Source organism: Triturus cristatus, chromosome 12 (assembly GCF_964204655.1).
Source record: "Triturus cristatus chromosome 12, aTriCri1.1, whole genome shotgun sequence".
NCBI lineage: Eukaryota > Metazoa > Chordata > Amphibia > Caudata > Salamandridae > Triturus > Triturus cristatus.
The window spans coordinates 148037787-148056270 of record NC_140595.1 but is presented as its reverse complement, the minus strand read 5'-3'; positions in this window follow the sequence as shown (position 1 = coordinate 148056270).

The following is an 18484-nucleotide window of genomic DNA, read 5'->3' as shown; positions in this document are numbered from 1 at the left end:
AACTAATTCACATGACTGGATGAAACAGCCAATCCGGTGCAACCTAACCCCACCCAACCAGGAAGTGGCCACACCCAGGCAGGTGCACACAATCAACAGACTCTGGAGAGGCTGGGAGTGCAGAGGAGAGGCAGGGAGGCAGTGCCTGATTGTGCAGCTCAAACATCACAATGTCCAGCCAGAGGACACAGAGAGATGGAGGGGAAAGGAGGAGGAAGCAGAAATTTAGCCCCAAGGACCTCCAGGTGCTAGTGGAGGAGGTGGTGAAGCAGCACCAGAAGCCGTTTGGGAGGCAGTCCCTGCAAGTGCTAGAGTCTGAGAAGCGCAATATATGGCTGGGAATCCAGGCGCAGGTCAATGCTGTTGGAGTGACCCCCAGGGACATTGAGGTTCTTAAAAAGCGCTGGTACGACCTGAGGATCGTCACCAAGAGGAAGATGGGGGAACTACAGAAGGAGGCCAGCCGGACAGGAGGTGGAATTAACAGGGCACCTGCCCTTACCGAACTGGAGGAGCTGGTGGAGGCCACAATAGAGCAGGAGAGTGTCGTGGGGCTTGGGGATGCCGACAGCTCTGCCAGAGCCGCCACCCAACAAGGTAAGACGAATGCACAGCAATTTTGCACCCCCTACCCCTATCCCACATCCCCCATTGTGAAATGAGTATCCCACTCCAGTCCATGTGTTAGTGCAGACAGGCAATGCATTATGGGAGATGTAGTCAGGGAAACCCCAACCATGAACAGAATGGCACAGAACAACAATGCATGGTACACACATTAGCCAAAAGCAGGCAGAGGACAATGTGAGAGTGTTACATAAATTTATTGTGATGCTTGCAATGCAGGCCCTCAGGTACACTGAGCTGATGTTGCATTTCTGTCCACAGATGTAACATCGCGCAGGACTGCACATGCTACAGGAGAGAGGGCACACCGGCAAGCCAGTTCAGCTCCGGCCAGCACAAGTCCTGGTCATAGATCATTGCCACAGCCAGCATCACCAGTACCACAGCCAGCATCACCAGTACCACAGCCAGCATCACCACTCATGCTTGAGTCACCGGCCACATCACCGCCTGCATTAGTGAGGTCGAGGAGGCGTGCTGCTGGCAGGTTGCGAGCGTTAGAGACCTCATCTGACGACAGCAGGGGCCCGGAGCCAAACACTGTGCCCCAGGATGGGAGCCATGCCACTGTGCCCTCCACCTCACAGGGAGCACACACGGGTGCAAGACGGCGCCGCAGGTCACGGGTGCAGAGTCCACCAGCACACGTTGACAGCCATGGGGTGTTCTCGGGGCTCGAGGGCAGCATGTTGAAAATACAGCGCCTACAAACAAAGGCAGTTATGTCAGTTCAGCGGCAAATGCGGGGACTGAAAGGCACATTTGACAACATGGATAGGAACATCAGCGCTATGGCGGTGGGGATGAGTGACATGGCAGCGGGCATGCGGGAGATGTCCCAGTCCATCAAGCTCTTGTGCAGCAAGTATGACGCAGACACAGCTGCACGGCGCCGGGAACGGCAGAGGAGAGACAGTCATACCAGGGCACTCAACTGGCTGGCAACTGCCACTTCACTACTCTGCCGCCGCTCTGTGGCTATGCAGGAGGGCCTGACACACTGCAGCAGCGACGTTTCTAGGGGGATGGTGCAGGTCACGAGTGCACTGGAAGTGCTATTGACAAGTCAGGCGGCCACAACTGGTGCAGGGGATGCTGCGGAAAGCATCGAAACCAGCAGCAGGAGCAGCATAACCCCCCCGGTCCCAGATACACGCAGGAGCAGCAGGCGGCATGGGGCTGGCACTAGTGAGGGGGCTCAATCCGTGGCATCCCACACTGTAGCGCGTGGCCGCATACATTAATGCAGCACGGCATGGCCAAAAATAATTGGGTGACGTAACCCTGGACTTGCTACTTGTCATCACGCATTGTTGCCAGAATGGCATATTCTTGGTGTTGTGGCGTAGTGCCGCATTATTAAACTACGTCATGTCATCCAACAACTGGCTGTGTCCCCTTACTTACTCAGAAATAGTTGCATGTGATCTCTGCCCGTCTCTCTCTCCCATCTGTTGCTGTTGGCACTCCAGCAGCGTTGGCCTCTGGCTGACCTGACTCATCCTCATTGTCCTCAAATTCTGTTACTTCCACCTCTGTACCTCTCTTTGTGGCAAGGTTGTGCAGCATTGCACAAGTGGCAATGATCTTGCAACAGATGATGGGTGTGTACTGGCGTGCGCCTCCGCTTTTGTGGAGGCAGCGGAACCTGCTTTTCAATAGTCCAAACGTGCGCTCCACCACGTTACGTGTAGTTTTGTGTGCCACGTTATATCGTCTCTCACTCTGGGTTGATGGGTGTAGGTAGGGAGTGAGGATGAATGACCGCACGGCATATGCACTGTCGCCTAGGTGAGTAAGAGAGTACCATCAATCACATGCCTCAATACACGATGATTTGCACTTCGTAGAATGGAGCGTCACTGTTACTTACCTAGCAGGTATCCTTCTCCAAATTCTCCCGCAAGCAGTCGTGTGTAGATCCCACTGTTCTGGAAGATGTAGGAGTCGTGGGTGCTCCCAGGAAACTTAGCTATGATATCTGTGATGATGTTCCCTGCATCGCAGATCACCTGCACGTTTATGGAGTGGGTGGACTTTCGGTTCCTGTAGATGTGCTCAGTGGCAGCTGGTGGGCAGATTGGAATGTGTGTGCCATCAATACAGCCTATGACATGTGGGAACTGTGCCATGTGATAGAAGTCTGTTTTGGTTTTCTGCAGTTCAGCCTGTGTGATTGGGAAGCTGATGTAGTGGTGCATTCTCTGCAATATGGCATCCAGGAACTTCCTGAAGAAACGGGACAGGCAACTCTGGGATACACCACCCACCGCAGCTATCACCACCTGGTAACTGCCAGATGCGAGGAGATGTAGGCTGCAGAGCACCTGCACATGTGGTGGTATGGCATGCGCCCTTCTTGTTGGCTGGTCCAGGAGTGGGTGCAGGTCCCTTATCAGGTCCATGATGGTTTGGGGGTGTAGCCTGTACCTTTCATGTATCTCATCCTCAGTCAGTTTCAATAGTGTGATACGCTGTCTGTAAATGCGTTCCTCCCGTCTCCAAATCCTCAGTCCTGCTGCCTATAGACGTAGGCGCCTTGCAATGACATACAGAGCGGCCATGTTGTCCATGCTGTTGCATTTTGGGATTGCTTATATGCACTGTTGATGCTTACCACCTGCTTTCAATCTGTGTTAATTACCGACTCTTAATTAACGAATTTCATGGATTTCTTAATTACCGAATTTACCTACATGTCTTTTCTCTTTTTACCACTTCTTATTTACCGATTCGGTAAATATGTATTCGGTAAATATGAATCGGTATTTACCGATTCATATTTACCGAAAACTGTTTTTTGGCCTCCTACATCTCACTTGACTAAATACCGGTCGGTAACGGGATATTTACCGAATTTCGGCCGTTACCGACCGGTATTTAGCTACCTACATGAGGCCCTTAGTGAGGTAGGCTTTAGGGCATAAACTGTTTCAAAGTAGTATGCACTATGCTTGTAGTGTTTTAACCATCGTCACACTTGTGCTTCATGGCTATAGTTTCTTAGTCAGTTTTTATATAAAATGTGTTTTTACAGTAATAGAATAGTGTGAATTTGAAAGTTATTAATATACTTTTATTTGTGATTCTTTTTTACAGATACTGTTTTTCGACGTTAAAATAGAGAAATCATGCCTGAAAGAAAAAGAAAAAGAAAAGAACAGAGACAGGAGAATTACTTGAAGAAAAGTCAACCACAAGTATTGATTGTACAAGATAATGTGGCCAAAAAGAAAAAATCTTCTGGTAAGATCACAAAGCAATTTATTAAAAATGTTTGTAGGAGGAAACAGAATGTACAGAACGCTGAATCCACTGTGAATGTTTTAACTAGAAAAAAAAATCAAAATAAGAGGAAAAGCAAAAAAAAAAATATTCAGTCAAAGGAGACAAAGTGTGCTAAAAGAAGGCAAAAATAGTCTAAGGAATTACGAAAAAAAATATTTTACAAGAGAGTAGTACATAATTTGCCGAAAGATGTGAAGAAATATAAAAAGAGAGCTCTATTTTATAAAAAGAAGAAGCATATTGAAAACATTGTTGAAAAGGCTTTTGAAGTAAAAAGGAAACTATTCATTTTAGTATTAAACAGAATTCGATCACTAGATAAACCAATCAATTAAATGAAGGCCAAAAGTAGGAGGAAAAGAGTAATTAATAGAAAGAAAAAATGATATTTTTTGGGGAGAATGGAAACACAGTTCCAGTACAGAGCCTTTCTTTAATGAAGAGAGTAATTTACAGAGCAAAAAATTAGTGTTTGCAGTTGACACCAGTGGTAGAGGTTACGAAGTTAGAGATGGTTGTCCAATTGAGAAAGAGAAAATGGTTGAAAGAAATGCAGAAGAAGGGATAGCTGATGAAGTTCTAGGGAGATGTCCTAAACACCCTGTGTATACATGTGATTGCAGTAGTATTTGTAGTGTACGACAGGAATCTATTGATAAATTATGTAGTTTTTTACGAGCATATACTAAAAAAAGTGTTAAATAAAAGATTACGGTGTTGCAAGGACTAGACCCTTGCAGAGTGAGAAAAAATACTGGTTTGCAAGGTCATTCTCTGGCTTGTCTTTCTAGGAAAGTTTGTGAAAGTGTTTTTCACCATTTCAGGATGCTGGCAGTACATCATACTCAAATGCGGAAGTTAGTGAGGAGATTGTATTATGCGAAAATTCCAGCACTAAAGTTAAATGAGTTGAACAGTGCTCTTTTACGTGGCTCAGTATCAGATGTGAAGAAGGTTTGTGAGGATATTAGGTTTTGTTACTTTGGTCCTCACCAAGAGAGTGGAGAACCTGTGACATTAGTAGAAGAAAATATTGAAGACAATGTAGAACCTGTGATTACAAAAAATGTTGAGGATGAAATCACAAAGTTTAAGGTAATTTCAGGTGAAAAACCAAATGTTTCTTGTATTTGTTGTCGGCGAACTCACTATAAAAATCAGACTAGGGGTGTCAATCTGTATTTAAAAAGTGAATTAGAAGATAATGATAAGTGGATGGAATTTGCAACTTATTTGCTGGTAGAGGATTGTTTTGATTTGGGATCTGAGCAGCGTATTTGCAAATATTGTTATAACAAATTAGATGAGAATAAAATGCCTGCTAGAGCAGTTCATAATAATCTAGAGTTGGTTGCTATTACTCCCGAGCTGATAGATTTAAATACGTATGAGTCTATTCTCATTCAATGTGTTCACCCGTTTCAAGCTGTTGTTCGTATGGAGCCTAAAACAGGTAAATTACCTCATCAGAGTTGCAAAGAGTATTGAAAGGAAGAGTTGTGTATTTACAGTTAGACTTAAGGGAAAATATTGAAACTATTGGTGTAGACCATGCAGAAAATGAGCCACTAGTCATTCTAGTTAATGGTGTTCCTACTAAGAATAAGAAAATCTGGCAAGAGTTAGTGGATGTTAGAAAAGTGCAAAAGGCATCATTGTATCTGTTAAAAAATAATGAGTACTATAGAAATGTGTTTGTAGGAGAAGAATAGATTTAGCAGAAGATACTGAAGCATTAAGTGGACAAATGGAAAAAGTGGACATGTCCAGATGTGAAGAAATCTATGAACATTACAGTGTACATCCACTTCATTCCAAAGAGGTGATGGGGAATATGATTTGGTTGTTCCAAATGAAAAAAGCAACAGGAAGTCCCGTGAGTGTATGGGAAGAGAGTTTGGAAGCTCGCTGTTTCCCGCAGTTGTTTCCAACAGGAAAAGGTGGACCATATGATGAACGTCCTGTGCAGATTCCTGCATCTGAATATCGGACAACAAGATTATATGCAGAAGATCCAAGATTTCGACAATGTATCCATTATATGTTTCATCTTCTGTTTGAAAGTGACTTGTCTGGACTTTCATATGCAGTAAATCACATTTTAAAAACTGGAATGCATCTGCAAAATGTAACTGCTAAGGATTTTATGGATAAAGTGCATCAGAGAGATGATCATTTAGAATCTCAGTTGATTAATCTGATGGCATGTCAGCGAGGGACTAATGAATATTGGTACCGTCGTCACGGAGAGCTGAAGTGTATGCTGAGTATGCTTGGGATGATTTACTTGAATTTCTTCGAGAGGCAAATTGCAATATAAAAAATATTGAATACAATACACCTGGAGAATTGGGCTCATTGGATCCTGTTAATGTATGCAGATATTTCAAACATAGATTTGAAGCTAAGATGTCTTTCATCTGCAATAAATCATTAAACGTGATATCTTTAGAGATAAGTTATAGATAGGAATTAGCATTTACAAAAACTGTGGAATTCACTGAAAAACCTATAGGTTTCATGCACGTTATAGTTGGGAATTGGCATTTAAAAAAACCTTTGAAATTCACATTAAAAACCATAGGTTTCAGGGGCATTATAGTTAGGAATTGGCATTTAAAAAACCTTAGAAATTCACTGAAAAAACCATAGGTTTCAGGGGCGTTATAATTAGCTGGACATTTCCCTCGTACAAAACGATTGAAATTCCCCCGTTATAGTTAGTTCAGCTAACTATAACTCGCGCCCCCGCAATGCACTGCTGATGACGTCACATATTACATCACTCATGACATGGTCAGTGACATCACTGATGATATCACTGATTACATCTCAAATGACATCACTGATGACATGACTGATGACGTCATCCATGTGATAAATTAGTGCATCTTCTCACACCCTAATATGACCTTTGATACACCGACTCAAAATTTCAGATGGCCATTTTGAAAACCATAGATACTCTAATACCAATTACTACATACCCACTCATTGACTCTTAGGTCTACATACACCTCCACTCACTCACCTGTACAGTCACTCATACTTACAGTCACTCAGTACAGGACTATCATATGCATTTATACACCTATATAGACACTCACACACCGCCAATCATCCATTGAGGTACTGACACACCTAGTCAGTCATGCAAATAATTAATCACAGTCCAATTTACTCACCTATACAGTTAAACACACTCAAGTTCACTTTCTCATAAAAATACTACCACATTCTGACGCTCTTATACAATTACTGATACAAGCACATACTCATCCATACAGCCACTCTCGCAATCACACACTCTCACATATAGACAGTTATATACTCTTACACACATACACACTGCGTTTCACATATGTAGTTACTGACACATGTACAACTGAGATATACATTCAATCACTAACACACCCATACATACACTCACCCAACCATACAGTCCATCACAGTTGCACTCTTAAAACCATGCACCCATAGCATCACCCACTCACACATCTATGCACAGAGTCAAACACACCCTACCCACACAAACACTCAGGCACCCATACAGATACTCAGACAACCAATCAATAACCCATATAGACACTCATATAGCTATTCACAACACCATGCAGCAACTTATACACCAACACACAGACACATACAGACATTCACACAGTTTAGTCACTAGTCTGCAGTAAGATACATTTAATGACTCACTTATAGAGTCAGTTACGCACCTAGAAAATCATCCATTCACACACTTCTACACCCACTCATTCTTGAACAGGCCTTTCCCTATATATATTAAACATGTTAAAACTTTACAGATCATCAGTGATGTCATTTGAGATGTCATCAGTGATGTCATCAGTGATGTCACTGACCATGTCATGAGTGATGTAATATGTGACGTCATCAGCAGTGCATTGCGGGGGTGCAAGTTATAGTTAGCTGAACTAACTATAACGGGGGAATTTCAATGGTTTTGTGCGAGGGAAATGTCCAGCTAACTATAACGCCCCTGAAACCTATGGTTTTTTCAGTGAAAATATATATATAATTTAACAATATACTGTGAACTGAATTAGTCCTTCGTCACTGGCCATGATAATTGCTACTCAAATGAAACCATTTGCGGTTGTATTTGAATGTGCTTTGTGCTTGTGGCTAAGTTGATGAGCACTGAGGAAGGCTAAATGCTGAAATGCATTTGCTCTAATAAATACCTTTGAAAACGTCCTGGGAGTGCTCCGCATTTTGGTAGCTGGAATAATTTACGCGATTTCACCCTCACGTTGGCGGGCAGCAGCACCCGTCGAATGAGAGTTCAGCAGCTGGGTGATACTTGGAGCATGATGTTAATTTCTGCTTGAACCGCCAAGGCAGCAAGAAATGAAAAACACCCTGCCAGCTGGAACATGCTGTCATTTATTTAATGGAAGGATTGAAGTAATTCATACTTTAACCTGCAGGAATGCGCAACATTTCTGAAACTTTGGCACGGCGAGGGATGGCAACAAGGCACCAGCAATAAAAAGGAGGCACAGAGGCTGGTATCACGAAGGACGGCATTAATCATGTTGTGTGTATGTGACATTTAAATAACATGACTTTCTTTTCATTCGAGAGGAAATGCAGCCTTTTAAACACAATGAGGTATTCACCATAAGGCTGTAAGCAGTAAAGTACACACCAACATGGCAGCCACAAGGTTTAACAATATACTGTGAACTGAATTAGTCCTTCATCACTGGTCATGATAATTGCTCCTCCAATGAAACCATTTGCGGTTGTATTTGAATGTGCTTTGTGCTTGGGGCTAAGTTGATGAGCTCTGAGCACTGAGGAAGGCTAAACGCTGAAATGCATTTGCTCTAATAAATACCTTTGAAAACGTCCTGGGAGTGCTCCGCATTTGGGTAGCTGATATATATATATATATATATATATATATATATATATATATTTATTTATTTATTTTTTCACTGAAAAAACCACAGGTGTCAGGGGCGTTATAGTTAGCTGGACTTCTCACTCGTTCAAAACCATTGATATTCCGCCGTTATAGTTAGTTCAGCTAAGTATAACTCGTGCGCCCGCAATGCACTGCTGATGACGTCACATATTATATCAGTCATGACATGGTCAGTGACATCACTCATGACATCACTGATGACATCTCAAATGACATTACTGATGACATCACTGATGACATCATCCAGTGAATGTGTGTTTTTCGGAAAATTACATATGTTTTATATATGTATATCTCAAGGTCAATGGAAGAATAAATGGGTATATAAGTGTCTAAATGGATGATTTGTTTTTGAAAAATTGATTGTATAACTGACTGATTACGTGTATCTTAGTGAATACATGGCTTAGAGAGTATTGTTTAAATATGTAAATATCTGTATCAGTCTCTCACTTTGTGTATAAGTGGCTGCATGGGTTGGTGAGTAGCTACATGAGTGTCTATATAGGTTATTAGATGGTTTTGTCTGAGTGTCTGTATGGTTCAGTGGGGGGTATTACGTACTGCATAGGTGCATGAATGAGTGACTCACTGTTTGTATGTGTTGCAGACAGCATGTGCGCAGGACTGTATGGGTGGATGAGTGTGCGCATGGGTGTGTAAGTGAGTAAATGACTGTCTCAATAGTGTCTTTATGAGTAACTACATATGTTTTAAACTAGTATCTGTGATTATTGGTGTATATAAGTGAATATATGTGAGAGTGAGAGATTGGAAGAGTTCCTGTATGAATAAGTATGTGTTTCTATAAGTGATTGTTTAAAAGACTAAGTATGTGTAAGTTTCTGTAGAAGTAAGTGTGGTGGTGTGTGCATAACTGTATCTGCAAGTAAATGGATGTTTGATTCATTATTAGCATGAGTGACTATGTGTGTGAGTAACTCTATGGATGAGTGGCGTTGTGTAACAGGATGTATAGGTGTATGAGTATATATGATGAGTGAGTACATGTATGAGTGACTGTATAGGACTGTTGGTATATGAGTGGATGTGTATGTGGATCTTAGAATTACTGAATAGGTTGTTGTAACTGGTGTTGGTATGTCCATTGTTTTGAAAATTTTAGTTTCTAATTTTGAATGTGTGTATCAAAGGTTATATTAGGGGGAGAGGAGGTCCGCCACTCTAGCACAAGGATGATGTCATCAGTGATGTCATTTGAGATGTCATCAGTGATGTCATGAGTGATGTCACTGACCATGTCATGAGTGATGTAATATGTGACGTCATCAGCAGTGCATTGCGGGCGCGCGAGTTATAGTTAGCTGAACTAACTATAACGGGGGAATTTCAATGTACGAGTGAAAAGTCCAGCTAAATATAACACCCCTGAAACCTATGGTTTTTTCAGTGAATTTCTAAGGTTTTTTAAATGCTAATTCCTAACTATAACGTGCCTGAAACCTATGGTTTTTTTCAGTGAATTTCAAAGGTTTTTTAAATGCTAATTTCTAACTATGCCTACAGAGATAGGACATGTGAAGAAAGATGAAAAAACGCACAGAAAGAAAAAAAAGAAATGCAGAAAGAAGCAACAGAAGTCCTCAAAGATGAAGAAAAGTGCAGGAAGAAGGATAACGTGCAAAAAGAACAAACAGAAGAGCAGAAAGAAGCCTTGTTGCAAAATCATCCTGTACACTCAACTTTTTCAGACGGATACTGGTGGTAACTGAGTCTGACTAACCAGTCCTAGAGCCAGTGCTATGTTAAAAGACACTCAGAATACAGTGAAAACACCTACATATACTAGGGAACACTATGCGTTGGGGTCCCCCTGTGATTAGCATGACCTCCTTTTAAGATCCTAGTATATAATAGGGCAGGGGATTAAAACTACCTCTTAAAACGCGCCACAGGGCGTGTTTGCACAAGTCACCTCAGGCCCCATCCCCTCCCTTCCCCACTGTGTAAACACGCCCTGTGGCCGTTTTAAGTTGGGAGATTAAGTCCCCTTGAATCCTGAGGGTCCCTAGGGTCCAACTAGACCACTAGGTACCTCCAGTAAGCACCACAGAGCTGCATTGCAGAGAGATGTAAAAAGGGGCACGGCCTAGACCACCTCTCTGCAACGCAGCACAGTGGCGCTTACTGGAAGCACCTGGTGGGCTAGTTGGCCCCCAGGGTCCCTCAGGATTGAAGGGGAATTATTTCCCCAACTTAAAACATGCCACAGGGCGTGTTTGCACACGTTAACTCAGGCCCCGTCCCCTCCCTTCACCACTGTGTAAACACGCCCCGTGGCCATTTTTAGTTGGGAGATTAAGTTCATTTGAATCCTGAGGGTCCCTAGGGTCCAACTAGCCCACTAGGTACCTCCAGTAAGCGCCACAGAGCTGCGTTGCAGAGAGGTGTAAATAGTGGCACGGCCTGGACCACCTCTCTGCAACGCAGCTCAGTGGCGCTTACTGGAAGCACCTGGTGGGCTAGTTAGCCCCCAGGGGCCCTCAGGATTGAAGGGGAATTATTTCTCCAACTTAAAACGTACCATAGGGTGTGTTTGCACACATCACCTCAGGCCCCGTCCCCTCCCTTTCCCACTGTGTAAACACGCCCTGTGGCTGTTTTTTAAGTTGGGAGATTAAGTCCCCTTGAATCCTGAGGGTCCCTAGGGGCAAAAAAGCCCACTAGGTACATCCAGTAAGCGCCATTGCAGAGAGGTGTAAAAAGGGGCACGGCCTGCACCACCTCTCTGCAACGCAGAGGAGTGGCGCCTACTGGAAGCACCTGGTGGGCGAGTTGGCCCCGAGGGTCCCTCAGGATTGAAAGGGAATTATTTCCCCAACTTAAAACGCGCCACAGGGCGTGTTTGTACCTGTCACCTCAGGCCCCGTCCCCTCCCTTCACCACTGTGTTAACGCGCCCTGTGGCCGTTCTAAGTTGAGAGATTAAGTCCCCTTGAATCCTAAGGGTCCCTAGGGTCAAACTAGCCCACTAGGTACCTTCAGTAAGCGCCACAGAGCTGCGTTGCATAGAGGTGTAAAAAGGGGCGTGGCCTCAGAACACCTGTCTGCAACGCAGCTCCCTGGCGCATACTGAAGATACCTGTTGGGCTAGTTGGCTCTCAGGGACCCTCAGTATTGAAGGGGAATTAATTCCCCAACTTACAACTGGCCAGGGGGCGCGTTTGCAGACTGCTGCAAGGAGGGGGCGTGGCCTCCGTCGCGATGTCTTTTATTTATTTTATTTTTTTAAGAAGGAGGGCTGTGTGGCCCCCCTTCTTTTTCTAATTTATTGGCCCTGGGGACCCCATCCCCCAGGGCCTGCACCCTAATTTTTTTTGTTGAAAAATACCTATTTGGCCCTCCCAAGGCCTTAATCGGCCCCGGGACCCCAACCCCCAGGACATGGCCTTTTTTTTTATTATTATTATTCTTTAGGAGGGGGACTGCTTTGCCCCCCTCCTCAGGCCACTTATGGCCCCGGGGACCCCATCCCCCGGGGCCGGCCTTTGTTTTTTATTATTTAAAAAATATGTATATTTATAGAAACACCTAGGACATGCTGGACAAACCGTATGTACCTATCACCATGACGATTTTCGTGATATTCATTAAAAGGCGACTATGCATACAATGAATCCACGTGGAATGTATTAACACTGCTAGTGAAGCTCTGACGTGTCTCACGCCCTACCGTGCCTAATCCCGGCGCCCCCGCCGGTGGGTACTCTCCAAGTAGACACCCTTGTCGTTTATTTATAAAAACATGGGTAGCTATTGACTGGCACATTTAATACACTCGCACACCAAGCCATTCAAAGGGGATTCGACAAAAATTCAAACAAACTATGCAAAAAAAAACCTCTCGGTTAATAAAACACACATCCACCGCCGGATGTGTAATACTTTTTATTTTACTCTCTGGAAAGGAGACGAACCTCACTTGAGAGTCACAGCGTGCTCCTGGCTGAGCCCAATGCTATGTTACACCCACCAGTGCCCGCCGAGTGCCACACACCTCTGTGTTGTATTCCACCAGCTAGTGCGTATGCTACAACACTCTCTAGCCCATGTGCACTGTAACACCACCCTGTGAATATGTCATGCCACACTTGCCTTCGCACGGGTTATATTACCCCATCTAACGTGCCTTCCTCAATGCCTATGTTATAACGCACAGCGCTATGCCATGCATATTACAATCTGGGATCCATATCTTTGTCACAGTGCATATGCAATGTTACACTCCCCAGCACATATTTTATATTACAACTTTAGAGACTAGTTAGGTTACACAACACTGCCCTGTGCATATTACACTCCAAGGCACATATCGCATAGCACGCGCTAGTGCCTGTGCTATCTCGCGCTCTCCAATGAATCTGTCATTGTGCACAATGTATTGCATATTATATTTCACGCCCCGGTTCATCTTATATCACACTTTTTGGTGCATAGTTTATACCATATACTATATCTAGTTTTCATTTTCAATCATGCTCTCAGGACTATGTTCTATATAACACTGCGTCCACCTACCCTTTTCACAGGCATTACATTTTGCGATGGGGGGTGGAGGGTCAGGGGGTGTTTCTGCCAAGTGAGCCCGGAGTCACAGTCACAAACGTCCTCTTTTTCCTGAATAAAAGTGAGATTATGCTGCATACTTGTTCATATTTTAAGTAGTTCGCACAGACACACATTTTAAAAACAATAAAGTTCCTAATACCCACCTTCTCTGAACAGTTAGCTTGCTGCCCCATCCACCTCCTCCCTATCCTCTGTTGTCTGAATCAATGGACTAGCCTCCTCCCTCCTGCCATGCATGGTCTGATGTGCTGCCACTGCCCTCCATTTAGCATGATGTACCAGTCCACTCCTCCTGCCCTCCATTGCCCAATTATATGGCCCATCATTGACCTCCTGCTTAGTCTCTGTGCTTAGCTTGCTGCCCCTATTCTCCTTCCCCCTGCCCTCTGATGTCTTTGTGCATGCCCCTACTCCATCCTTTTTGCCCACCATGTTCCATGGACCTGCCATTCCTATCTACTCTGAGTGTTCCGTTGAGCTGCCACTCCCCTCCCACCTGTCTAGCATTGTCATATGACTGTAACATGTCCCTGCCACCTCCACCCAGCCTGTCCACATGCCATGCCCCTATTCCCTTCCTCCTGTCCACCATGGTCCATTTTACTGCCACACCCTCCTGCCCTCCCTGGTCTGTTGTGCTGCAACTGCTCCTCCTGCCTGCCCCACGCGGTCTGTTGTGAGGCCCCTTCCCCTGAACTCTCTTGTCTGTGCCCAGGTCCTGACCCTCCCTTCTATCCTCCATGGTCCTTTGTGCATGCCCCTGCACCCTCCTTCTTGCCCATCATAGCCATTGTGCTGCCACTAACCTTCCCGCTTGCCATGCATGGTCTTCTGTGCTGCCATGGCCCCTCCCACCTTCCCTGTGTGGTCAGCTAGCTGCCCATGACCCCCCCTCCCACCTTTCCTCCATGGTCTGTGTGTCTGCCATCATAGTCTCACTGTTGCTCTCCATGGTGTGTCTTGTTTCAAGTGCCCATCCTGCCTGACCTCCATGGTCATCTTGCTACCTCCTGCCCTGCCCCCTTGCCCCCAGCCCTCTGTTTCCATGTTCAGACCCCTATTCCCTCCCTCCTGGCTTGTCTGTTCCATTGTAATGCCCCTGATCTGTCCCTCCTGCCCTTTATGGTCTGTTATGCTGCAGCTTTCTCTCCTGTCTGTCCATTATGGTCAGCTAGCTACCATTTCCTCTTTCCCCTCTGTTCTCTGTTGTCCATGTACATGGTCCTGTCCCCTCCCTATTGCGTTCTATGGATTGTTGTGCTGCACTCCAGTCCCGCATGCCCTGTGTGGTGTATTGTGCTGCTGCAAACCCTGATGCCTGCCCTGTAGGGTCAGTTTGGTGCACCTCCCCATGTCCCTCCTGTCCTCTGTTATCCGAGTCCATGTCCCTACTCCAATTCCTCCTGCCTACCATGATCCAATGTATCATACTTGCGAACATTTTGAACTTGGTAAGAGGGAGATTTTGAAAAAAAAACTGGGGTATTGATTTTCCCCTTTGAGTTACATTGAAAAAGAGGAGATTGTAGACAGGAGACAGATCAAATAAAGCCCATTTGAGCTTAAAAACATTGGACGTTTCCTGGCTGAAACGGGTCTGTTGGCATGTATGGTTGTACTACCACTGCCTCTTCCTTCTGCCCACAATGGTCTATTTTATTGCCACAGCCTCTCTTGCCAGTCCTGTATTGGTGGTTTGTTGCCCCTGCCCCCCTTTCCACTGCCCTCCATAGTCTGTTGTGCAGCCACTGCCCTTCCTGCTTGCCCAGTGTGATCAAATTGTTGCCTCTGCACTCTTCTACCTGCCTTCAATTTTCAGAGTCCGTGCCCCTGGCCTCTGCTGCAAAACAGTATCCCAATGAACAACTAGATTGCTAACATTCTATATTTTTTACAAAAGTGTGGAACGCCTGACGTCATCTTGATGTAATCAAAACTGTAATACCTAGAGCATTTCTTTTAGAAATTACATATATGAGAGGGTCTTATTTGCATCAAAATTATGGTTAGTGCTCTAAAAAACTAAAATGAGGACATATTTTCTGAGTTTTCAAATAGCGACAAAGAACTTTTAAATTATTTGTAATCTTTATGTTTTTTTATCCAGTTGACCACTTGATTAAATGTTGCACCTAGGGGAGAGGATGTGGCGTTACTTCCCGAGCTGCAGACTTTGCAACTGGGGAACCAGGTTGGAGTTTCTGCTTCAGCTCAACATTCTGTGATTCTGGTCAAATCAGTTAATCTCCCAATGTCTAAAACCAAAATGAATTTGATCTTGTGTGATGTAACCAATGCTCATGTAAAGTGCTCCAATACCTGACAAGTCTGCACTATATAAAACTGCAAATACACAAAAACATAAGTGTTTTGCACACTTCTGTCATTGGGCTACATGTGGGCTACATCTGGGTGATATTTGTGCTGTATTTGGGCTCTTTTGTGTCTGGTGGCCATCTTGGGAGATTTATTTGTTATGAAGTTTCCTAATTTCCTCATTTACTGCAGTCTCCTCAGTAGGAAATGCTTTCAGTTTTTTACTTTGATTCCATCAAGAAGGTATTCAGATATGTCACACATTTGCCATAAATTCTGAATGTTAGCACTCTAGTTGCTCATTAGATCACTGTAGTAAAGCTACTGCTCACCACAGAAGTCTGCTGCTGGTATTAAAAGTTCATATTTCATTCTGCATATCAGAATGTTTTAATGAAATAGAAGAGGATTTGAGAAGTCACTCAAAATGTGCCCTAATTTTTCTTTCTTCAGCACTAATCATAATTTCTATGGCAAAATGAACCCCCTCATTGTGTTCCTTTTTAAATTAAATGTTTTAAGTGTTACCAGTTTATTCCAATCAAGATGGCTTCAGGTGTGCCATACTTTTGTCATAAGTAAGACAGTAAGCGCTCTAGTTGTTCTTAAGAACACTCTGGGACATTCTGTCATTGGGTTATACTTGGGCTACATCTGGGTGATATTTGGGCTGCATTTGGGCTCTTTTGTCTCTGGTGGCCATCTTGGGAGATTTATTTGTTATGAAGTTTCCTAATTTCCTCATTTACTGCAGTCTCCTCAGTAGGAAATACTTTCAGTTTTTTACTTTGGTTCCATCAAGAGGCATTCAGATGTGTCACACATTTGCCATACATTCTGAATGTTAAGACTCTAGTTGCTCATTAGATCACTGTAGTAAAGCTACTGCTCACCAGGGAAGTCTGCTGCTGGTATTCAAAGTGCATGTTTCAGTCTGCATGTCAGAATTTCTTTATGAAATAGAAGAGGATTTGAGAGGTCAAAATGTGCCCTAATTTTTCTTTCTGCAGCAATAATCATAATTCCTATGGCAAAATGAACCCGCTCATTTTGTTCCTTTGTAAATTAAATGTTTTAAGTGTTACCACTTTATTCCAGTCAAGATGGCTTCCGGTGTGCCATACTTTTGTCAGTAGTAAGACTGTTAGCGCTCTAGTTGTTCTTAAGAACACTCTGGGACATTCTGTCATTGGGCTTTACTTGGGCTACATCTTAGTGATATTTCAGCTACATTTGGGCTCTTTTGTCTCTGGTGGCCATCTTGGGGGATTTATTTGTTAGGAAGTTTCCTAATTTCCTCATTTACTGAAGTCTCCTCAGTAGAAAATACTTTCAGTTTTTTACTTTGGTTCCATCAAGAAGGCATTCAGATGTGTCACACATTTGCCATAAATTCTGAAAGGTAGCACTCTAGTTGCTCATTAGATCACTGTAGTAAAGCTACTGCTCACCAGGGAAGTCTGCTGCTGGTATTCAAAGTGCATGTTTCAGTCTGCATGTCAGAATTTTTTTATGAAATAGAAGAGGATTTGAGAAGTCAAAATGTGCCCTAATTTTGCTTTCTGCAGCACCAATCATAATTTCTATGGCAAAATGAACCCCCTCATTTTGTTGCTTTGTAAATTAAAATGTTTTAAGTGTTACCACTGTATTCGAATCAAGATGGCTTCAGGTGTGCCATACTTTTGTCATAAGTAAGACTGTTAGCGCTCTAATTGTTTGTTAGAACACTCTGGGACATTCTGTCATTGGGCTATACTTGGGCTACATCTGGGTGATATTTGGGCTACATTTGGGATCTTTTGTCTCTGGTGGCCATCTTGGGAGGTTTATTTGTTATGAAGTTTCCTAATTTCCTCATTACTGCAGTCTCCTCAGTAGGAAATACTTTCAGTTTTTTACTTTGATTCCATCAAGAAGGCATTCAGATATGTCACACATTGCCATAAATTCAGAATGTTAGCACTCTAGTTGCTTATTAGATCACTGTAGTAAAGCTACTGCTCACCAGGGAAGTCTGCTGCTGGTATTGAAAGTGCATGTTTCAGTCTGCATGTCAGAATTTTTTATTGAAATAAAAGAGGATTTGAGAAGTCACTCAAAATGTGCCCTAATTTTTCTTTCTGTAGCACTAATCATACTTTCTATGGCAAAATGAACCCCCTCATTTTTTTCCTTTTTAAATTAAATGTTTTAAGAGTTACCACTTTATTCCAATCAAGATGGCTTCAGGTGTGCAATACGTTTGTCATAAGTAGGACTGTTAGCGCTCTAGTTGTTCTTTAGAACACTCTGGGAAGCTGCAGTAGAATACAAAGGAATCAACTGACAGTCTCCGCCCTTGTTGGATGTACATGTTTTACTGAGAATGTCATACTTCATTCTCACATGACTGAGAAAGATAATGTGAATTTACAGAAAATATGCTCCCAGTTTAGCTTATAGATCACCTCCAAACCTCTGTGGGAAAAGCATGATAAAATAGTTTTCTCTCAAACATGATTCATGATATCACAGCAGAAGGCTTTTACACATGGTAAAATCACCTTAGAACACACCACAATTCCTAAAATGAGTATGGTTCCATCAACAAATGATTTATAATGGAACTAAAGTCTTAAAACCTTCTATTAACTGCAATGCTTTTTAATGAGGTGCTATCATGTATATTGGTCCCAAGATGGCTGCCAACACTTCTTGAAAG